At 40.2% G+C, this 24,784-nt stretch overlaps 1 long non-coding RNA gene across 1 annotated transcript in view; it reads right to left on the reverse strand.

Moving 5' to 3' along the window:
• LOC121015355 (uncharacterized) overlaps positions 1-24,784 on the reverse strand; it is a 426,891-nt gene that overhangs the window by 230,740 nt on the left and 171,367 nt on the right. Inside the window, exon 2 of the long non-coding RNA XR_005783786.1 lies at positions 22,723-22,791. This is a non-coding gene — a long non-coding RNA (uncharacterized LOC121015355). The remainder of the gene's footprint in view (positions 1-22,722; positions 22,792-24,784) is intronic.

A 24,784-nucleotide genomic window follows, 5' to 3' on the forward strand; every position in this document is an offset into this window, starting at 1 on the left:
CCCCGCCCACAGCTCAGACTCTCCTCTTCGGTGCTGACCCACAGCCTGTTCAGCTATTCACTCTTAGGTTGGTGCCAGTGCCCCCAGCCCATCATGTTGGTTGGTACCAAGAGGTGCCAAGGTGTTTTATTATATGGGCAAATGCTCATTGAAATTGAGTAAAGACCTTGTAAAGTCATTTCCCCCCAGACTTAAAATATTTTTGAACGTGAGTTTTTGGAGATAAAAGCTTAAAAGTAAAACTCATTAGGGCACCTGGGTGGCTCAGTCGGTTAAGCATCTGACTTCGGCTCAGGTCATGATCCCATAGCTCATGGGTTCGAGCCCCACGTCAGGCTCTGTGCTGACAACCTGGAGCCTGCTTCGGATTCTGGGTCTCCCTCTCTTTTTTTCCCTCCCCCATTCACACTCTGTCTCTCTCTCTCTCTCTCTCTCTCTCTCTCTCTCTCTCTGTCTCTCAAAAATAAACATTAAAAAAAGTTTTTTAATTATAAAAACTAAAATCCATTAAATGTCTGTATTTGTCAGTGGCCAGATATGAACCAAGATAAAAATGATAAACAGTATATGAAATGGTAAAGCATCACTATTCTGTAGATCTTAAGCCAAGGGTGGGCAAACTGTGGCCCTCTGGAGGGATCCAGTGCAACACCTGTTTTTGGAGGGCCTACAAGCTAAGAATAGCTTTTACATTTTTAAAGGGTTACACTTTAAATGGTTATAGAAGTATTAACGTAATATCTCAGATTCTGCCTGTTTTACAGAAAAAATTTGCTGATCCTGGCCTTAAACTATAAAAAGTAAGCTTTTTATTGTTCTCTTAATTCAACAGTTTTCTTTTTGTCATGGACTTTATTTCTAAGATTAGAATTAGTAGAATTTTATGTAATATGTCTTATTTTTCAAAAGTTTTGAGTGACAAAAAATATAGTTAATTTGAAGGAACTGGATTATACATTATCTGAAAAATCTATATATGGAAGCCTCTGACTTGGGAAAAATATGAACCTTTAAACATCCAGTAAAAATATCGTGTTTTATATTACCTTACTGTATAAAGCAATCTGGTATTAGTGCCCAAAGCACTGGTATTTAATGAAGTTTTGCTTATTAATTTCTCTGCATTCTTTACATATAATGTACATATACGTCTGTTTTGCATTTCAGTATGTAGCATGCTTGATTAATTTTATTCTTTTAATATTTTTTGGCAGTGGAAACAATAGCTTTAAAATGGTTTCTACAGAGGTGAATTGTCCCTGGCTCCATGATATAGGTGTTTGAAAGTTTCTAATGCAACAATGAAGCAAGACCAAAGCCCCAATAACAAACAGCTGAGTGGATCAATAACCCCTGTGTTTTCAGTCCCATGCTTATTTAAAGTGGTGAATGGAAAAAAAGGCTCTCTATTTATATCTGGAACTTAATGAAGTGAAATTATCACAGCCGACAGGCGCTGGTGTTGTAATTCAGAGACAGGGCTTGGCTTAGAGGGATTTGCAGGCTGTTTTTATTCCAATTTTTAATTTTTTTTTTTTTTTTTTTTTTTTAGTGAAACTTAATCCCCTAATCAGTTCCAATTTACATATTTGCTGGTCTTTTTTCCAGCTCAATTCTTAAAGGAGTGGTGTCGGAGGCATGGAGCAAGTATTTGATTAAATAATTATTCATCACGATGTGCCCTGCTCCATTCTGAGCAGGTGGATCAGTGGCCAAAATACAGATAAACTTTCAGGCACAGAGCTGGGGACTTCTGTAACCATTCAAAGCTGTTTCCATCCACATGTGCAAGCATAGGTGTATGTACATATATGGGTGTATGTGTGTTTTTAACTTGATCCACCCTGTAAAGCTTTGCTCACACTGGCTCTCCTTTCTAGTCTCAGGGGATTAATATTCTGCTCAAATGAAGTGTTGTGAAATTTGAATTTTATTTTAGGGCTAAATGGAATACCAAATGCCGATGCTTACAATCACGGGAGCATTGTATTCTACCATCGAATATCCTTATTTCCTGCACGAGTAAACATGTCAGTACAATTATCTTTCTTTTGTGAAATCACCAAGCCCTTAATCGACATTTTCTCCTTCAAATTTCATTAAAAACTGGGTATTTCCAAAAGTTCAGTGATTTTCTTTTTCAGGGTTATTTTTTCCCCATCATTCAGAGATGGTTATTATAATTGAGGGGAGATCATAAGTAGACAGTGAGGGCAGATGAAGACAGTTATGTGATAGTTAAGGACTGATTTGTCATTTTTACCAGGTTTTCTGAAGAATCATCAAATTGTCTTAACGCTCTAAGAATCATCCAGATTCTCAAATAGATTCCTTTCAAAACAATCAGAAAATTAAGAATGATCTTGATGAATAATTTCTTTCCTAATTGGACCATGGATTTTTATCTTCAGTAATCTGAAGAGCTGCAGGTTAGTCACCAATCTCAAAATCCTAGATTTTCAACCTGGTTCTTGTCTACTTGGCACACGATTATTGAGTATCTACTACGTGCAGGCAATGTGCTTAATTCCCTGGGAAACTAAATAAGAACATAATCAAACAAGAGCCATGTGCCCCCAAAACACACCCCAACAACAGATGGCATACGCAAAACCCCAGAGAAATCTGATATTAGATCTCGGTTTTGGGCCAGTTCTCATTGGATGTCATTAAGTTTGTTTTTTGTCTGTTTAACAATAGAATGCCATGCTGAAAATTATTGTTTATGTGATCATTCTTTTTTTTTTTCAGTTTATTTATTTATTTATTTAGAGAATGAATGGGGGAGAGGCAGAGAGAGAGAGAGGGAGAGAGAGAAAGAATCTCAAGCATGTTACACATTGTCAGCACAGAGCCTGACATGGGACTCAATCCCAGGAACCATGAGATCATGACCTGAGCCAAAATCAAGAGTCGGATGCTTAACCGACTGAGCCACCCAGGCACCTCTGTGATAATTCTTGAATAGAATATACTGATGTACTGAATAGGGAGAGATTGAGGGTGACCAGAACAGTTAGTAAGGTATTGTGATAGTGTAGGCAAGAGAAAATAAAGCTGGAAAAACAACACAAGCAGTGAGGACAAGGAGAAAATAAAGGGAATCAATTTGTCTCACATCAAAACGTTTTTGAAAAACAGTAGGAGATGAAAGATGTCAAGGCTGGATTTATAGAAAGGTACTGATGAGAAGTTCTTATGGGAAAACTCTGGAGCTAGGCATGTCTTCATGATTCCCCCACTGGCCTTCCAGAAAATTATACATGGGAGTTGGAGGTGCTGTCTGCCTTCCCCTGTTCCTCTGTGCTAGGAAAGAGAAACGGGCATAGCGGTAAAGAGTGCAGGTTTTGGAATCAGACCAGCCTAAGTTTTAATCTCCGTGCAGTCACTTCTCTCCTGTGTGCCTTTGTCTAACTTATTCAACCGTCTTTATCCTAACTTCTCGTATTTAGAATAAAAAGGGAGATTTATAATATGTATCATACGTATAGATTAAATGAGACTATACATTTTAAACTGCTTGAACACAATGTCCAAAATTTTAGTTGGTACTCAGGACAGTAATTAATTGTGATTATCATTTTAGTTGCTTAGGCTAAAGGTAATCAAACCATGACCTTTAAATACCATATCCTATAAAAATATTCAGAAATTTTTCATGCTTTGACTTTCAGGAACTCTCTAAGTAAGAAGGGTTAATCTTTGAAACAGGTTTTCCTCCAAATTTCCGTAAGAAACTTTCAAACATTTGATACGAATTATATACTATTTTGTAAAATTGTTTTCTCTGAATGTTAATTCAATTAAACCCAAAAAAGTACTTCATGATCATTTGCTGTATGCCCAGAAGCATGGAAGGCACCATGGGAGATATAAAAATATTTTTGTGAGTTCTCTTTGCGGTTGAGAATATTATAGTTTAGTTAGAAAGATAAAAATTATGCCCATGAAGCAAGGAAGAAATGTTAAGACAGAATATAAGCAAATGGTTGGTGTATTACTTCAAACTGAATAGAGTGGCTATGAGAATTCAGAGCACTGGTGCAGCCTTGATCATCACCAGAGTTCTTGGTTTGTGAAGCTGGAACTGATTTCTGAAGGAAGTATGGATCAGGGCCTAATGGAGAGGGAAAGAAAGCAATTTCTAATGTGGAGAAAATGTGGAGCAAGGAAATAGGAGAGTGGGCAGAGAGTACGAAGACATGCTTGATTATTGAAGAAAAGGTATGTTGGAGGTCATTCGGAGAATAAGTTGGTTAAACCAGAGGAAATTGACTGATCAGCATCTTCAGGATCAGGCTTAGAAGTTCAGGCTTTACCGATGGATTATACACTGGAAACGAACTTTGAAGCGGGTAAACAGATTATTCCTTTCAGTTTCTAAGGTCAGGAAATTTAATAGTGGACAAGGTAGAAGGTAGTCATAGCAATGACAGAGAGCTAATCATCAAAGGAGGAAAACAGACAGGTAATGAACAGCTGCTAATATATTACATGCAGATGTGGCCAAGGTGTCTAGGGGCTGTGGGAAAGCAGTTCATATGGAGAAAAGAGCACAAGAGAAACAATGGGCGAATAAAGAGGTGAGAAAAGGCCCTTTTCAGTGGACACCGAAGTTTTTCTCCTTCGAATATAAGTTTATCCATATGGCTTTATTCCCTTCTTTCACCATCATATTTATGTTATTTCCTAATAGACACCCTTCTCTAAAATCTGACCTATCTCCAATTTCTACAAGCAAACCATAGCTTTTCCTGTCCCTCTATTATAAGGTCCTTATTTCTGTCCTTCTTGGAATTTCTACACTGATAGTTAGGGCTCAATACTCAGTTGGGGTGCCTGGGTAGTTCAGTCGGTTAAGTGTCTGACTCTTGATTTAGGCTCAGGTCACGATCTCAGTGTCATGAGATCAAGCCCTGCACTGGGCTCCATCCTAAGCGTGGAGCCTACTTGGGATTCTCTCTCTCTCTCTCTCTCTCTCTCTCTCTCTCTGTCCCCCCCACTTCTGCCCCTCCCCCGTTCTCTCTCTCCCCCCCCCCCAAAAAAAAAACAAGGTAGCTAATTTAAAAGAAAAATATCTATTTATTTATTTTGAGAGAGAGAGAAAGCATGAAAGCATGTGTGCATGTGCTGGGGGAGGGGCAGAGAGCGATGGAGAGAATCTTAAGCAGGCTCTACACCCAGTGCAGAGCCCAATGTGGGGCTCTAACTCACAACTGTGAGATCATAACCTGAGCTGAAATCAAAATTCACTGAGGCCACCTAGGCACCCCAATACTCAGTTAAATTTGAATTTCAGATAAATAACGAATAATTTTAGCATAAATTTGTCCTACATTATTGCATGGCGCATACTTATATCAATAAAAACAGGTTTTTTTTAATCTGAAATTAAAATTTAACCAGCCAACTTGCATTTTATTTTGATAAATCCATCAACTCTGCTGATATCATCTATCTTACTCTTACACTTTCAGTTACACATGGGCATAGCTCTTTCCAAATTTAGATTTTAACTTCCCAGAGGACAGGGAAATATATTTTATATTTTTCTTTCCCTTAGAGCAGAAGAGACAGGGAAAAAAGAAGGCCAGATAGTGGTTATCACAAGGCCTGAAATGGTTTAAGATAATGAGTCTGCAAAGACCGGGATTAGAGAGCAGAAAGGGCACACCCTAGATATTTCCAGCAGCATTTAGTTACTATTGGGTCTGGAAGTGTTAGAAAATGTAATTAAGTTATGTTATTTTTCCCCTGGCACTTTAATTCAACAGATACTTAGTGAATATACAGAATCAAAAGTATACAAATCACCAAAGAATGCACTATTCTGGGTACAAAGTTGAGCAGGATCCTCTGCCTTTAGGAAGCTTAGGATATATAGCAATCTATACGTATATGAGTAAAGTAATCTATGATTGCCCATGGGAGTGGTACCAACAATCATCAACCATGTTCATTGTCCCTGGGACGCTTGGCAAATCGGGAGACATCTTCCAATGCCATGACCAAGGGGGTGCTGTTGACATCTAGTGGGTGGAGGGCAGGGATGCTAAACTGAAAAATGCACAGTAATAGCTAAGGTGCCCAGATTAAAAAACAAACAAACAAAAAAGAATGATCTCATCATAAATGTCAGTAGTTAAGATATTGCCATAGTTGAGAAACTGTGATATAAAAGGATATGGTTAGAGGAAGCAACACTTCTGCCCAGTGACCAGAGAAAGCTTCCATAGATGAACACAGTGGCATTAAAGACAACCAGTATGGTATGGACAAATACAGCAAAGTCAACGTCTGCTTAAGGAACGGTACAAAGCGTTGATTATCTTGAGGTCATAGTTTGTGTTGAAACCAGCAAGTGTCAATAAGGCAGTAAGGCAGAGAGCATCTTGGGCCAGAACTGTGGTGGGCATGGAACAGGAAGCTCTGACCATCAAGCATCGCAACTAAGGATGGCGGTGGGGGATTTGGGGGATGAGCCAATTTGTGGCAAAGATAAGTTCATTTGGAAATTTTAGTTTATACTGGAGAAAGTTGGAAAAAGTCACTGAGTACTTTCACTTCTCGGGGCCAAGCTTCCAAAGCAAGACAAAATATGGCAGTTAGGTGATCTTGACTGTGATTCTAACTGAAACCGTTTACTTCCCTCAACTCTTCATCCCTCCCTGGAACTGAAGCCGTGGTCCATATGAGGTCATCTTTAATTTTTTTGTATTAACATCACAACCTTGTGAGCTCACAGTTTTAATCCTTCCTCTTGATCCTGTGGTAAAGTCAGAGGAGTACCGTTTCATCTTAGGCAACTCTACTGAATTTTACATGCTGAACTGGCCCCAGAAAATGGGATACAAGAACAAACTGGATAAGTTGAGAACGTATCTTAAATTCTGTGGTTCAGAGTTTGGAACTGAACCCAAATATTTTGGTATTGGGGCTTATTTCTCCTTGGCAAAACATGGCCTTCTGTTTTAAGGGAGTGGGGAGGGGGAGGTTTTAAAAAGCTTATTAAAAAGTCTCGAAATGCTTCTTCAACATCAAATAGCTCCTAGAAAAATATTTTGATGAGTTAAGTGTAAATGAATCAGAAACATATGGATTACATTTCCTTTAGATTACACATGGGTTTCAAAATTAAGGGGGAAAGTGCTCAGGGCAAAATGCATTTTGGATTTTATTGAACCCAAAATATTTGAGAAATAACTCAAGATACTCGAAGAACCAAAAATCCTGCCAGGCTTCCCAATCCCTTGTGTAAAGCAAATTAGATTTTAAAATTCTTTTTGCTTTGGTGATCTATGGTATTACATGAAATGTGGATGAAAAACTTCTTTTCTATATATGGCTTTTATCCTGGATATTTTCACTTACAACTTTGGCAAAAATTGAGACTCCAAGTATATTGCAGATTGGTTAATTTGGCTAGATGGCTCAGCCTCTCTCTGCCCTGTTCAGTGACAAGAACATTTGATTTGTCTCATGCACGGTCACTGAGTGAGGGATTAAGCAAAGAACTTCAGATGGTTTTACAACGAACGGTTAAGGACAGCATTTACAATTCGCCATTTTACAATTAGATTTTTACTTATTTATAGGGCATTGATGAAAATCGTTCCAGTAGTTTGCAGTTCTCTTATACTTTGAGAAAGGCTGGTTCTAGACGCTGTATTTCAAAGATACGAAGTAACTTACGTCTATTTATTAACTCAGTCTTTTGCTCATTCTAGGGGCAAGGCCAAAGTGTGGCTGGAAAAGGGCCTTAGCTCCCTATGGCTTCCAATTCCCCAAAGCCACAATCTATGTAACTAGCACACTCGCTAAGCAAAAAGCTTGAAGACAACTTCTCAGCCATACCTCCAATCAGTTTGCTGTTCCTAAGCCCCTCCTAATACCTAGAATCTTTGAGGTCCATAATATTTATTCTTTTATGTCTTCATTGAACCGATTTTTTCCTAGCAGCTACTATAACTATGTACACAATGGTGGGTATGAGGGACACAAAATCAAATAAAGCATAGCCACACAATTCTTCAGGGCAAAAAAAAAAAAAAAAAGACCCAGAAATATGTAATCTTCAAGAATACGCTGTTCCAGAAGAAGGGGCCGCCAAAAAGGAAATAGCTGCCTCAAATTATAGCTACATAATAGTAGTTATTTAAATCTAATCTGTGTGATTCTGTTCAGAGCATTTTACAATGAAGAGAGTGCCTATTTCACTGAAGTGTGCCTACTTTGTACGTCTTTTCCATATATTTCCCTCCATTCTTCCTCTGGCAAACTCTTACTTGTAACTCAAAATCCAACCCAGTGCCATACCCATTGTGAGATTTCCCATCTCCACCATGGTTGAGTGAAATAGTTCTCTGGATTTATACCATATATTGAACATGGACTCATTTATATCATTTTTTGCATTGTGCTATTTATTTATATCTGAGAGTCTCCTATTAACCACCGACTTTTTCAGGAAAAAGGACTCTAACCTAGCCTGAATTTTATTCCCAATACACAGCATATTGCGTGGAACACACAGAATGCTTGCACATTATTGAATGAATAGGTGACTGGATAAATTACTCTATTACTAAACTGGAAATTGAGGGGAGCCTGGGGGGCTTAGTTGGTGGAGCATCCAACTTCAGCTCAGGTCATGATCTCACAGTTCGTGAGTTCAAGCTCCATGTGGGGCTCGCTGCTGCAGTGCAGAGTCCACTTTGGATCCTCTGTCTTCTTCCCTGCACACCCCCCACCCTCACCCCTCCTCTGCTCACACTCTCTCTCTCAAAAACAAACATTTAAAAAAAATAAAAAGGAAATTGCAGAAAGACAGAAGTATAGTCCCAATCTCAGTTATGTTACCACGAGTGGTTTAATGCATCTCATTCTAAATAGACTCGTTATATTCTATGCAGAACAAATTACTCATATTTGGGATTAGCAACTAAATTTGGTTACTAGTGACACGGACAGCACAAGTCTGAAGAGCAATCCAAAGTTAGTGTTTGGATCGACTGCAAGAAATGCACCCATTCACAGAGTCAATCTTTTACCCAGCCTTGACCTGTGCTGCACCCCAATTTCATGAAGGCCTTCCTTACAGTCTACATACAGATCAAGAACCATGGGTAGACCACTACATAGTCCTGTATGTGGCACCCTAAAACTTTTAAGGATATCCCAAATACAAGAGGCCAATTTTATCAGATGAGAAATGTACCTTGTCCTTCCTAAAGGAAATATGCCCACCAAGTCAATTCTTTCCATCATCAAAAGACCCTTTTCAATAGCTATTCAGAGCTTTTAACTTTTCTTAGATTTTTATGTGGTTTCTTGGATTACAGACAATATCACAAAATGCCTATGGTTATCTGGAGGTGGACAGGGCCATGACACTAGGAGATTTCTCTTATCAGGAAAGATATCTTTGCAACTCCCACATAACTGGAATAAAATAGAAGAGTAGCACACTGATTCCAGAACACCAGGATTCTCCTAACCAGAGATTTAAAAGATGTGGGTTTTTTTTTTTTAATTTGAAATATATAATCCATTTTCCATGGGGCCTCTGCCCTCTCGAACACATGGAGAAAGAAAACTTAACAGGAGTCAACATTTAGTCTCATTCTTCAAGTTTCCCAAATCTCTGGTCTTCCCTGATTTTATTTAAAGCCTCTATTAGTTTGTTAGTGTGACAGGAGCCCGGGTAATTACACTGGCTTCTAGGTCCTACTGTAAGTTGCGTCTGAATCTCCCTGAACGCACACAAAATTTAGTGCTATGGCAGGACTTCTCCAAACAAATAAAAGATTTGTGAACTAGTCACCAAGCATCCGACGCAATTAACCTGTATTTGTTTCTCTTTTGGCATTTTCACACAATCGAGGCCTTGTAAGAGGTAGGCACTCCTTAGATCACGCTGTGTTTTCTTTAAAAGAAAGTGTGCCAAAATCCTCCTGCCCTACATAGCTAAAGTCTCAACTAGCAGAAAGTGGACAGTTACAGTGCACCCGCACGCGCACACACACACACACACACACACACACACACACACACACACACCTCCCCCTCTTCCGTCACTAACACCATGATATGCACGTAAGGAAAAAAACACACACCCATAACTACAAAAATATTAATGTAGGGAATAGGATAAAACTTGCTAGGGATGGAGTGTGGCTGCCCACAGTCTCAATCAACTGCGGCATTACTTGAAATAAAACAAACACGTTCCATTCAAAAGCATATACACTGGCAGCTCAGAGTAAAAGCAGAGAAAAGAAAATGGGAACTGTTTGGGGAAAAAATGGATTCTTTTTTTTTTTTTTTTTTTTTTAGTTTTTGAGACAAGTGAAAATAGAGCTTACCTTGAGGTACCTACAACTCAACAGCTTTTAATTGCCAACTTGAAGCTGTCACACTTTGAACATTTTTTTTTTTTGAAGAAAAAGTCTTTAAAATCTGGTTAATTAGAACTGACTACCATTAACTCTTTGATTGATTTAGCATCCTGTTGTGCTGGCTCGTGCTCACAGGTTCCCCACTGGTTTTTCTGAGCTGCTCCCCCACATTGGTGTGGATACTACTGGGTATGAACTTGGAGCCACACAACAGCCCTTGTTATAAAAATCATTTATCAGGGACAAACCAAATAAGGTGTATGTGTGGTCTAAGCAGACCCAGGCACTGGCAAAAAGTTGTACTCCAACTCAACATCAGACAATCCTTTTAACCTCTTCATGACTCTGTTTCCTTGTCCACATTATGCAACCTTTGATGAGGTTCATGAGACCACCTCCCATCGGCTCTGTGAAGAAATTAAATTTTTTGTGTAGTTCCCTTTATTCCATCATCTGCTGAGCACTAGATGTTACACATTTTGATAAACATTTTTTTTTGTAATGTTTATTTTTGAGAGGGAGAGAGAGACAGAGAGCGAGAAAGTGCGAATAGGGGAGGGGCAGAAAGAGGGGGACAGAGGATCCGAAATGGGCTCTCTACTGACAGCAAAGAGCCTGATGTGGGGCTCGAACTCACGAACTGTGAGATCATGACCGGAGTCGAAGTCAGACACTTGATGCACTGAGCCACCCAGGCTCCCCAATAAACACTTTCATTTTTTTTTCTTTTTTAAAAATTTTTTTTTAACATTTATTCATTTTTGAGAGTGAGAGAGACAGAGCATGAGTGGAGGAGGGGCAGAGAGACAGGGAGACACAGAATCTGAAACAGGCTCCAGGCTCTGAGCTGTCAGCACAGGGCCCGACTTGGGGCTCAAACTCACGGACCGTGAGATCATGACCTGAGCTGAAGTTGGATGCCTAACCGACTGAGCCACCCAGGCGCCCCAGGGATAAACATTTTCCATACCCTATTCACATAATCCTTTAACTAGGCTATGTCACCTTTATATTAAGGATGGCGAACTTGAGGTTTAGCAAGCTTTACTTAACCGGCATCCAGTAAGAATCTGAGTTTTAATTTAAACCCAGTTTTGTCTTATTCCGAAACCCAGCTCCTCGTTATCCTACGCTTTTGTCTGCCAAGTTTTTTATGGTCCAATGTGTTAGAGTTGCAGCTCTTGCTCCATTATTTTATAGAGAGAAAGAAATGGGAGAAGTAAATTCTTAACTAAATAATCAATGGAAATAATAAAACCTGCCTCTTCTCCCAGAAAAGTGCTATCTTTCGAAGTAGAGCAACTTTTTTTGCTAAAATGTATACAAGAGCTTCAAAGAACTATAGCATTTCTTAGGGCACTCTTTTGGATGCTTATCTGCATGCTGAATGAATCACTTTGCAGAATGATAAACTATCTACTGATTAACAAGAATGTTACTGGCATGTGTTGGGAGACAATTCTCCATAGACGCGGGCACTGACTGCACTTTGTGCTGAACTATCTGTCTGTCTGTCTGTCTACCTCTCTATCTAGATATAGATAGATATAGATATATTTAGATATCTAGATATATATATGTATATATGTGTATGTATATATGTGTGTGTGTGTGTGTGTGTGTAAACATATATATCTATATATCTATATATCTACATATATATATATATATATATATATATATCTCCACATCTATCTATATAAATACATTTACCTGTCTATATAGATGGGATGCTTGGGTGGCTCAGTTGGTTAGGCTGTCAACTCTTTATTTCAGCTCAAGTCATGATCTTGCAGTTTGTGAGTTCAAGCCCCGCATCGGGCTCTGCACTGGCAGTGTAGAGCCTGCTTGGGATTCTCTCTCTCTATCCCTTCCCTCCTCTTTCTCTCTCTCAAAATAAATGAATAAACTTTAATATATATATATATATATATATATATATATATATATATATTTAATAAATATTTGTATATATATATATATATCTTCACTTGAAATTAGGTTCATGTTTGTTGTATATTAAAAAATACATGTTACCTAATTAACACAAAGACATTATGGTTGGGGCTATCTGTAATCTATCTGCATAAGCCTGGATCTGTAAATAAAAATGTAATCATATTATTACACATCGAGCAATTAGTAAGTTTTCAGTAGAATGAGAATTCCTTGCTCATAATAGCTGTTTGTTTTTTTTTTTAACATAAATTGCCAAATATATGTGCAATTATATTTTTAAACCATTTAAATTCCTGGGGTATCCAGTCTTGGATTTGGATATGGGGATGGCTTCTAAAGAGAATTTTTGATTTGAAAACTGTCGCCATGAACAAAGGCAATCTTACAGCACTTGCAATCACCTCCTGCTTTTGACCTCTTGAGGTTTCCACGAATATTCATTTTAAGCTGCTCAGGGGTGTATGAGAAGCGTCTGATACAGCAGTAATGAAGAGAACCCAAATTGCACAGGAGTTACACTGAGTTGCATGTTAGTTTTCTTGGTGATCTCTCTTCCATACTTTCTATTTATTTCCTCATTGGAAAAACCGGCTGTATTCAGCTGGTGTCTTTGAACCATCACATACTTAGGGCTAGTCCTTGCCAAACAGAGATATGTGCCTCACTTTTGCTGATACCCTATAAGCCTACAGCTTTTGATGTTCCAAAGCTCCAATTATGATGCCTTGCCCTACCTCTGCCACTCCTGTGAACTGGTTACTTTTTGTCCTAGAGCTGCACCAGGCACATGATTACAGTTAGAAGGAGTTTCCTACTTAGCTCTCATAATCAATGACAAAGATACCAGAATCAGCCTGGATCTCCATAGGTAGAGTATGTCAATGATATTTGCCCCTTTGTGGAAACAATGAGATAATTTACGTAATCGTGCTTTAGCAAGAGTGGACTAGATATCTACCACAACAGTACGTTTAGAGAAGAAGAGATATAAAAATAATAACAAGACCTAGTTGCTCATTCTTTTGTAGCAAGTGTCTTTTATCCACCCTTACTATGCAAAATACTAGAAAAACGTCAGTTAATGAAACAAAGCAGATGCCAGACCTCATGGAATCCATAAGGAAGATAAAGCAGTAGAAGTGATTCAAATATAGACCTGGAATATCTTTATGAGCAGGGAATAAAACAGATAAAACAAAGTAAGCAATAAAATATGGGTCCAGAACATAGGCAAAAAATTAATGAGGCTATTCCTGGTAAATAAATCTAATGTGCCTTCTTGAATTGAAAGAGTTCTGTGTAGAAAGTCATCGAAAATCACAGATCCAAAAGAAAATTAAACATACAAATGTGCTGTGAGTATCCTGTAAAGAAATAACTGTTTTAAACATGCAATCCCATAATTAGCCTGGATCTCTCATTCAAGTACTGCAGGTCAAAACCACCAACTTTTCCAAGTCAATGGGGAAAAACCTTCCATTTCTCTCTTGTGTATTCGAATGTGTGTAATTAGACTTCTCCTATGCCAACAAAAACCCATGAAGGCTTTTTCTATACAAGTTTAGATTGTTCCAGCTCCAAAAATGGGATCAGAACGTGCTGGTACACCATCAGCAACACCACTGGATGGGAAATACCACCAGGCCATTTCAGCACAGAGGTAACTGCTCTCCACTAAGATAAATAGCAGAAATAAAAAAGAAGTTGAATAAATGAAGCAAAAGAGAATGCTATCAGTCTAATGACTGCAATGGATTTGATGTTGAGTTTTTCCTGCTGACGTAGCAGCAGTAGATGTTTAAACCAATCTTGTACCTGGATGAGCTACTGATGTGGTAAAATCTGAGGTCACAGATCGCTGGATCAGTTAATATTTGATTTGACTACATGATACGTAAAATCAAAATAGCAATATTTGAAGCAAGGTAAATATCTCTCTCTCTCTCACACACACCAAAACAAAAACAAAAACAAAAAACAAGAAATAAATGGGAATTAGCAGTTGTGGTGACCATAAAGCTATTGGAGAGCCACATTCCTATCATTTTGTTCAATCCTGGTGGCAGATTGAAATTTCCAACGACAGTCACAATGTGGTGATCCAATTACCACACATGCTTACGCAATATGACCTTGCTAATTAATCTCTGATAAAGAAGTAGGGAAAAGTCACCTCCCTCCTTTAATCAGAGGCAACTTGTAAGCAGGAAAATGGAGCAGACGGGATGCTGCGTAACTTCTAAAGTTAGGTCAGCAAAGACCATGCACCTTTGCCTGTGTGTTTGTTTGTTTGTTTGATTTTGTTTTGGAACATCTGCTCTCGGAATCCAACTCCCACACTGTGAGAAGCTTGAGCACTCAGAATGGCTGTGAGTGCGCGTTCTGGTTGACTGTCCCAGATGAGCCTCACCTTGAAATCACCCCGGTGCACTGGACACTCGATTAAAGAAGCCTGCAGATCACCCCAGTGCTCGGTCATTTGAGCCTTCACAGCTGAGCTCCCAGACACCATGAGGTCTCACAGAGCTGAAACAAGCCATCCCCATTGTGCTCTGTCTAAATTCCTGAGCCCCAAAATCCTCAAGCATTATAAAATAGCTGTCATTTCACATTACTAAGTTTGAACAAGTTTATTATACAGTCATAGATCACAGGAACACACGTGCTCAGAATGCACTGAACTCTTAAGATGTGTGCTGAGGGGCGCCTGGGTGGCTTGGTCGGTTAAGCGTCTGACTTCGGCTCAGGTCATGATCTCACGGTCCGTGAGTTCGAGCCCCGTGTTGGGCTCTGTGCTGACAGCTCAGAGCCTGGAGCCTGTTTCAGATTCTGTGTCTCCCTCTCTCTCTGCTCCTCCCCTGTTCATGCTCTGTTTCTCTCTGTCTCAAAAATAAATAAATGTTAAAAAAAAAAAAAATAAGTTGGGGCGCCTGGGTGGCGCAGTCGGTTAAGCGGCCGACTTCAGCCAGATCACGATCTTGCGGTCCGTGAGTTCGAGCCCCGCGTCGGGCTCTGGGCTGATGGCTCGGAGCCTGGAGCCTGTTTCCGATTCTGTGTCTCCCTCTCTCTCTGCCCCTCCCCCGTTCATGCTCTGTCTCTCTCTGTCCCAAAAATAAATAAAAAATGTTAAAAAAAAAAAAAAAGTTAAAAAAAAAAAGATGTGTGTTGGAGACCCAGCCATCGTACCCATATTCCAGACATCAAGGAGAACACAGAGAAGCAGGATACACTCATTGCATTTGAAGGGGGAAAAAATGCTTACATCTCATTGGTGGAGCCCTCATCATATAGAATAACCTAGCTTCTGGCCAGAGAATGCAGTCTTTAGGAGAAACAACTGCATTTTCAGTAAAATATTCTGCTCCCAGAGAGACTGGCAAGAATATGAAACTGGAAGCCTCTGCAGCAAACATCTTTTTTTATTTTCAAATTGGTGTTAGGTACTCCCACTCTTACAATCGATCATTTGCTCAGATAAGGCGCTATGGGTACTACAAAGTCCTGTGCGTGTACACATGGAAACTCGGGAAGAGCAACTTCTGAGTGGAGACGTCCGTATCGAATCACGATTTTGCTTGTAAAACAGCTGAACTGAGAAGACAGCGTAGAGTTAAGAGAAACCAAGGACACTGCCTTGGAAGCAAGCAGAGAAACAAAATGCTGGTCTTGGTTAGTTCAATTATGGCCTGAGGGTCCTGGGCCAGTGAAGGATAAGAGAAGAATTATCATATATTAGATTTCCATTAAAATTCATATTACCGAAGGATGAGATAGGAGGCAAATCTTTAATATTTGTATTCTTTAGACAAACCTGGTTAAGATATTGCTGCCTAGGTCATTCTGCTGACTTTCCATTATTATGTTAGAATAACTGAATTTAATAAAGACAGATCCCTCTTATTACTACCATATCTTCAACTCAAATTATTAACTTTCTTGTGTTCTTCTGTGGGGGGCTCATCAAGACTCCTATTTGTGCAAATATACAGTTCCTTCGACAGCCAAAATTTAGCTACTGCAGCCAAGACGGGTACTAATTATAGCTAAGTTTATCTTAAGCACAGATTTCATTAAAATTGCGTCAAAATCTCAGTTGAGGGCTTCCTCCATAACCAGACTGAATATTAATTCACTGAAAGCAGAAAATGTGTTAAAGGCTGCCCAGTTCCTTCTCTGAACACTGACATCTAGGGAATCTGGCAAAATACTATAGGGATTCTGGGTGATTGGGCTTAGATGTGGCCTTTCTAAGATGGAAAACAACAATGCGATATGGTCTTGGTGTGAAATCGTTACTCCGTTCTCTAGCAACCAGCCCCTGAAGAGCCTCAGAAACACTGACGGTAGTAATTGTGATGATAATAATGATTAGTAACAAGTAATATTTACCAACAAGAGCAGATATTTTTCAGCACGAATTTGCATCGAGTACTTTTGAAGAGTTTAGCAAGTTATTATTTCATTTAGTCTTTGCCACGACTCTATTGAACAGATTCTATTGGAATTCTCATTTAACCAGTGAGGAAATGTAAAACGAAGAGTTGAGCCAGTGTCAGGCACAGCGAAGATTCAAACTCGGGCCATTAGGCAGATGACAAAGCAAATTGAGCATTATGTGGGTTCTGAGTCTGTCTTCCAGCCTCGTGTTCCTTCTCTTTTGACCTGGGTCCATTAACTGTACCATGTTTGAGGTTTTTGCAATGGAATGAAGCTACTGGCCGAGACGTGAGCATTCTGAACATAAGCACCCTATATAGAGAGACCTAGAAAGTGAGCTAGACAGGGAACAATAAGGAGCTAATGCCATCAGGATGTAGGTGAGTGTGTCATAAGGGAGGGAGTCTCCTTCCTTCCTCTTTTTTTTTTTTTTTTTTTTTTTTTTTACTTTCCTTTTTTGCAAGACACATTGCCCTAATAGAGGAGTGTGGCTTACAGGCAGCCTCCCTTGAATGTGCTTTGGGAGAGAGCCTAATACCTCATATTTTTAAAAAGAAAAAAATACTCTCTCACACACACACATTCACATATATATCCAAGCCAAAAATATCAAGCCGTTCATGGCTGTTAAAAAGCCAGGGAAAGCTGAGTCGCACCCTTCAGTGTTTTTCTTTCAAACACATTGACCACCCTCTCTTCACAACATCTTATTTATTGAAGCGCAGGCTGTCCAAATGGAATAAAACTTTGCAACACTGAAATCTGGATTCTTCCCGAAGTTCTCTTTCATTGCAATATCCTCTCTCTCTGTCTCTGTCTCTCTCTCTGTGCGTGTGTCTCCCCCTCTGTCTCTCTGTGTCTCTTCTTCTCTGTCCTAAGCATCATAGCAGCAATATCTCCATGGAGAGCTGGAGGGAAAGGGGTTAATCTGAGCGGCCGGGAGCCAGGCCTCTCTTAACTGGAGAATTGGCAGCTAGCTGTTTGGAACGCTGCCTTGAACGTCTGACTGAACGTTTTTATTATCCTTTTTGCCCAAAGGTGGCTTTTAGACACCCACAGCAGCATAGGGCTTTCTGATTGGGATTCGACAGAAGGGAGCCAGAAAGCTGTCTGCCCCTTCTGCCATGCCTGGGGAACCCCACGGAGGAAACCGCCACCCCCTCCCCAACCCAAGGGTAGACTTGCCCTCCCTCACCTTTCAATAAACTGCAGACCTTCCAGGGGACTCGTAAAATCGGTGGGGAGCTCCGAGAGCGAGGGGGGATGTGGAGTGGAAGGGAGGGGGTCCGGGAGACCGAGCGGAGCGTGAGGCAGGCCCAGGGACTCTCAGGCCAGATGCTAAAAAGGAAAGGGAAGAGGAGAGCCCAAAGCAGAGAGCGTGATGCCATGAGAGGAGTCAAGTTGAAGATGAAGATCAGACTCCAAGAGAACAAGAACGCTGATGGGGAAAGGCCAGAAAGAGAGAGAGACAGAGAGAGAGGAGCAAAGGAAGCATCAGAGAGAGGGAGAGTGAGGGAGAGAGAGAGAGAGGGAGAGGGAGAGAGGAGCAAAGAAAGCATCAGAGAGAGAGAGAGAGAGAGAGGGAGAGAGAGAGAAGCAAAGGAAGCATCCTCACCCAAGTCCCTCCAATTCCAGATCTGCCTTGTCAATGGCAATTAAGCCACGAAGGGCCTGAGCTGCCATTTTTATGGAGTTATTTTCATTGTTTCATCCCTCAGTCGAAAAGGCCTGCTTTTCACCGGGGTGAACACTGGCTGCTGGCAATCTTAGATGAAGGGTCGCAGGCCCGAAAGCAGTAGTTTGTTGTTTGGTCCGCTTTCCCCATTTCCCAGCGGGAACTACAATGCACCGAGGTCTCGGGAAGCGGATTGGAGGCAAACACCAACACGAGGCTGTTCTTAGAGAACACGTGGGCTGTGAGCGTCCAAAGAGATGGTGTCTGTGGAGGAGGCCAAGCACAGCCCCAGGGGCAAAAAAGGCTCTTTCGGGGTGCCTGCCGCCTTTTGTCTCGTTTTCATTTGAGCCCCCCTCAAACCTCCCCGCCCCCCAGCAACATGAGCACACATCCCTCAGTTGATAACTCCTCCCTTAGAAACATCTCAAAGTCCTCTTGCTGAGATGTAGAGAATCAAGATTCAACAGGACCAAAGTGCAGTAGGATCAGGGAGTTTGGAAGCATTGTTTCCTTAACAAGAAGGAGAATGAAAGTTTCTGGAGTTTGACTACACACAAAGTACCTCCTCACACATCAGCCCCTCTGGATACACGTGAGGCCCTGGCATACAAAGAATGGCAGATGTCGTTCAGATTCCCAATTAGCAGAGAAAGGAAGCAACAAAATGCGTCCCAGGAACCTCGGTGAACACGCAGATTCTCCACCTCTAATCTGCAGACACGCCATGAGGACTCCCTGACGGAGGCTGTATCTTTACCTGCACCCTAATGATTCCCAGGACACGAGTCTGAGAGGCACAGGGCTAGCAGTTTGGAGTATATGATCTGTATCTCCACGGGATGTTTTCCCAAAGCTCAGCAATTTCTATTTCTACAGAAGACGCCATCGAGGCTCAAAGAGGTGAAATGCCTTATCCAAAGTCACATCAGAGTCCATGGCAAATCGGTAAGAGATGTAACCAGAAACACATAACAAACTAGAAATAAATATGTAACTAGGAACAATAGAAATGAAATCTAGATTTTTCCCGACTTCTGGTTTCCCCTGTTCTTTCGGTTTACATCAGACTGCCTCCTTGACGCGGGCAAGATTTGACACTTGATTTGGTTCTTTCGGACCCGATTTGGTTCTTTCGGACACTGGTTCTGTCATGGTTGCTCCCAACACGGGTAATGCTAGTATGCACATTTGTGTGTGCCTCACAGCACCATTCCTGATGAAACAGGCCACTGAGCATGGTCATGCTCTTCTAAATGCTGTCCTATGAAAAATACCCACTTGCTTCTACTCAGACACTATTTTAGTTTTTAACCAAAATCTTTGAGGCACAAGAAATGGAAGGATCATTATTCCAATAGCCAAAGTGTAATAATATTAGGTGTGCCAGGCACCATTCTGGATTCTTAATATTTGCATTAAATTAAACGGATGAGCTCATTCACTTTTTTAAAGCAAACCACCGAGGTAAGTACTAGCATTACCTAATGAAGACAGTGAGACCCAACATGACTCCCCACATTTGCACAACCCTAAATTGTAGGGCTGGGCTGTGAAGAAGGCTTTTTTGGCTTTGGGGGTAGCAAGGTTAACCACCACTAATGCTGCCTCTGCTATGAGGCGGGGGGGAGATACTGGGTATTGGGTGGCAGGAAGAGTTCTCTGTAGGTAAGTGTTAGTGGAAAGAAACAAAATCACCCCCCAGTAGCTCAGGACTGTTTCAGCCACATAGAACTATAAACTTAGTTTTGCAAAAGGCTTCTAAAGGTACATTTAAAAGAATCCATCACCTTGAAAATCAGATTATCAATCAAAGAACAGAGACGCAGAAGTGACCATGAAGCTGATGTTGTTTGGTCATTTTATTTCATAGATGAAGAAATCAGGGCTCTGAGAGGTAAAGCTATCTTCTCCAAAGTCTCAGATCACTCAAAGATAGCAGGTATTGAGCAAGCTGCCTAGGTTGCAAATACAATCAGTTTCTTGAAACAGTGCCTTGGGTGAGCGTATCAGCAACGGATGGGTCTATTGCCATAATAATGCTCCATCATAAACAATCACAAAACCTCAGTGGGATGCAATAATAAGTGTTTATTGCTCACTAGTCTGGTGTGGTTGGCTAGGTGCCTCTGCTGATCCTGACTGGGCTTTCATAGTTTTGGGCTGAGCTGACTGTTGGCTGATCTAGGATGGCCACAGCTGGGGCAAGTTGGCTATGTTCCATATGTCTCTCCTCCTCTCACTTGGAAAAATTCTCATGTCAATGCAGGATGTGCAAGAACACAAGTGGAGATATGCAAGCATCATTTCAAGTCCCTGCTTGCCTTGTCATGACTCCAATAATTTCTTTGGCCAAAGCAACTCCCGTGGCCAGCCCCAGATCAGAATTAAGGACACTGCAGTTCAACCATTAATGCAACTGATCTACCACTGTAAGGAGGAGGCACAGCATTGCATAGTAAGAACTTCAAGGAGGAGAAAAGAAATCAAATAAGCCAAATTATGCCATGTTCGTTTTAACCTCTAAACCCTGAGGTCACACTTTCCATTTTGGGGAACACTAGCTACATTTAATAAATGGAGAGAAATCCATCGTTTGGTTAAAATCAGGGAAGTACCCAATTTAAGAAGTGTGTATCATTTTATAAAATTAGGTACACCATGCCAGCAAGCATCATACTGAATTTGGGAATTTGTAACTTATTCATAGAAAAATGCAGGTAGATCCTTTTTTAAGAAGTATCTGAGAAAACAAAATTGAGTGTTTATTCAACTGAAATTGAATTCTGAAAAAGAAATTAAAATTGTTTTATAAATATGTATGTTTAAAGTATAAATTATATATATATGCATATATGTCATGCTAAAAACTGAGTTTGCTTTGGCAAAATAAATATGGTTTAATTTATAAAACTATAATGTATTAGCAATTTATAAAAGTTTAATATGTTTGCAGCTTTTCCAGAATTCATCTACCACTAATTTGGATACACATAATGAAACATTAAAATGCTTTGCATTGGTTAAATTAGAGGCCTGTTTTTTTTAGATGGAGATCTATTTTTTAATCTTTATTTTTAATATGTATGAGTGTGTGGGGTAAATGTTGTTTAAGGATTAAAATATCTTCTTCAGGTAGGTAAAATTCAAATGTCACTTTTTTTTTTAATTGTAGCTGTTATTCCTGGTAAAGACCAAAACTATTTTCACCTTTTCTCCCTGCCATTTTCTATCACTTTCCAAATCTCTTTAAAAGATCTTTTTATTTTTTTATTTTTCAATAATTAAAAAAAAATTTAATGTTTATTTATTTTTGAGAGAGAGACAGAGACAGAGACAGAGACTGAGCACAAGTGGGGGAGGGCAGAGAAAGAGGGAGACACAGAATCCAAAGCAGGCTCCAGGCTCTGAACTGTCTGCATAGAGCCCAACGTGGGGCTTGAACTCAATGAACTGAGAGATCATGACCCAAGCCGAAGTCAGATACTTAACTAACTGAGCCACCCAGGCACCCTGAAAAGAGTATTTTAAAAGCACACATGTACCCACAGAGCCCCATAAGCATGCTAACATCCATAAAAGCAAGAAAAGAAAAAAAAAAGCACAAGCAAAACAACAAACACACAATCCTACTAACATAAATCCTTGCAAAATCTATTAATACAAAGTATCTCACGTACTGCATTCCGGTCCAGTCACAAAATAAAATATAAACATAAATATCAAATGGCTCCATTATAGTTGTTGCCTCTCAAAAAAAAAACTGAGATTATGGAGCTTTTGATGTCCTTTTTTTTTTTTTTTTTTTTCCCTTTCTAAATAAAATTGTTGTAAACAGGTTAATATTGTACTGCTATCACGGGTCCCTTGCCAGGCCACTATAAGGGGTTAACTGTTTAAAATTTGATATTAAAATTTTAAATTTAAATTTGAGTTAGTTAATGTACAATGCAATATTGGTTTCAGGAGTAGAATTCGATGATTCATGACTTATATACAACACCCAGTGCTCATCACAAGTGCCCTCCTTAGCACCCACCATCCATGTAGCCCATCTCCCACCACCTCCCTCCATCAATCCTCAGTTGGTTCTCTTTGTTAAGAGTCTCTTGTGATTTGTTTCCTTATCTTCTCAAGTACGACGCAACAACATCTAAATTCAAGAATTCCAAATTGTCTTTGTCAAAATGCCCCACTCTCCAGGTAAGTGCCTTTTTTTTTTTTCATACTTTAAGGAAATCCTAAATGTTGTTTTACCTGATGATCTTTGATTTATTAGAGGAAGCATGTTTTCTTAATCCTGGAGACAACAGTAACTTCATTAACCTGTAGGTGGAGAAAAGCAAGCGTTATAAAAGTAATATGGATTAAATGAAAGGACAACCCAGAGGTTGACAGATTGGATTAGTTGTGGGGTTTTCTTTCCCACGTTCAGTGGCATGTAGAATTGCCTCCTAAGGAGTAATTCAGCCTTCTTGTGGGACCCATCTATTTGCTATTAAAAGTTTAATTATTAATCTCCAGTCACTATTTATCAACAACCATTCAACTTGGCGATGTCTTGGGACATATATCTGTTCTCTCTAGCTGTGGGTTTTCCTTTATTGGCTTTCAGCCTCGTGACTTCCCTGGGTGAAATCTGAATCTGCCCCTGACACGAAAGGCAAAGATACAGAAGACAGAGGCAGACCATTCCAGATGGGCAGGTGACAGGTTTAAGAAGCAAGGGAACTTACTTCCAAGGCTCATCCTGGGTGCCACAAGATAAGAAGAGCCCTGCACCCACTGCAAGAATCTTAAATGTTTATGTAGAGGCCTGACAGGGTTCAGTCACTCCAGAGTCTGTCTCAGGGCTGCATCCTAGGAAATGGCCCCAGCTGTGGGTGTTGTGGGGGTCTATTCTCCTACATTATTTCAAGGATGGGGGGTCCTGGGGAGTTTGGGGCCCCCCATCGCCTAAGGTCATGTCTCTGGTAGGGGGTGGGGATGGGGATATGTTATCTCAAAGGCCTCCTCCAACATCTTTATATTTGACTATTATCTTCCAAGAATTTGTCAGGAAAGGTATATATGACTGAGTTACTCTTAAGAGATTCCTGGGGAATCAAATTTTCTTGAGGACATGCCATCTGAAATGAGACCGGCTCCATTACAACCAATGTTCACATACACTGGAGCTTTTCATTTTCCCTACATGAACAGAAATGCGCCAATGGATTTTACCTGTTGAAATCTTTTGTTTGTTTTCAACCTGTCATTCTGTGTTATCCCGTAGGTTCTGGTTGTACGCAATTACAAAGGTGGCAGAAAGGCCCAAACAACTCTTTGAAGTAATACATTCAGTCAAATACATACACACACAGTCATTGTAGCAGAAAACACCCCTCATTTTGTTTGTTCGTTTTCTTGCTTATGTTTGTTTAATCCTGGGACTGAATTTATAGGTAAGAGCCATCAGATAGACACAGTCTCATGCCATATTCCTCTTGTTCCTGGAACGGGTATGTTTCCCATTTGATTAGCTGATTTGCCCTCTGGAAGCAAAACAGCACATTCCTTTTAGTATCTTACTTTTTTTCTAATAATAGGACAGATGGCAGCCAAAAGGATTCTATAGACTCAGGTGGCTGTTTACCAAATGGATATATATACTGCCAAGTGAAAATATATATATTTCCACCTGCTTTCATAAACATTATCTCTTGGATCCTTGCAAGATCCATTATTAACCATGTTAATAACCCCAGCTGGAAGATTGTTAAATCTTTCTAAATTCAATAGCCTTTTCCTATTTCTTCCTGAAGGTACATAGACTATTAGCTTGTATTACAGTTATTTGTGGATGTAGCTATCTACCCTAATAGGCTGTAAATGCCTCAGGAGCAGGGGTTGGTTTTTTCAATCTCTGGAATCCCCTCAGCACCTGGTGCCATATGAATGAGGGCAAGTTTGCCCAATTAGCAAATAAACTGAGCTGACCTGCAAGGCTAACTTCATTAGCATATGGCCTACACAGTTGTCCACATTCTCATGTCCAGAAGTGCCCCATGTTTGGTTTAATGCTCCTCAGTCACCAATTTGAAATGTGTAATAGTTTTTGAACAGGTGCACCTCCCTCGTTCTCATCTGGCACTGGGTCCCACAAATTATATAGCCAGTCCCACTAAGCTACATGGGTCTATGTAGTAAATAATATACTTTGCACGCGCACACACACACACACACACACACACACGGTTATCCCTTTGCCTCCAGATCTTGGGAGATAAACTCTAAGCCCTTGTCTAAAAAAGGGTGACTTTGTTTACCTGGGGGTGTT

The sequence above is a fragment of the Herpailurus yagouaroundi genome, unplaced genomic scaffold (genome assembly GCF_014898765.1).
Source record: "Herpailurus yagouaroundi ecotype Mexico unplaced genomic scaffold, PumYag 206, whole genome shotgun sequence".
In the NCBI taxonomy this organism is placed as follows: domain Eukaryota; kingdom Metazoa; phylum Chordata; class Mammalia; order Carnivora; family Felidae; genus Herpailurus; species Herpailurus yagouaroundi.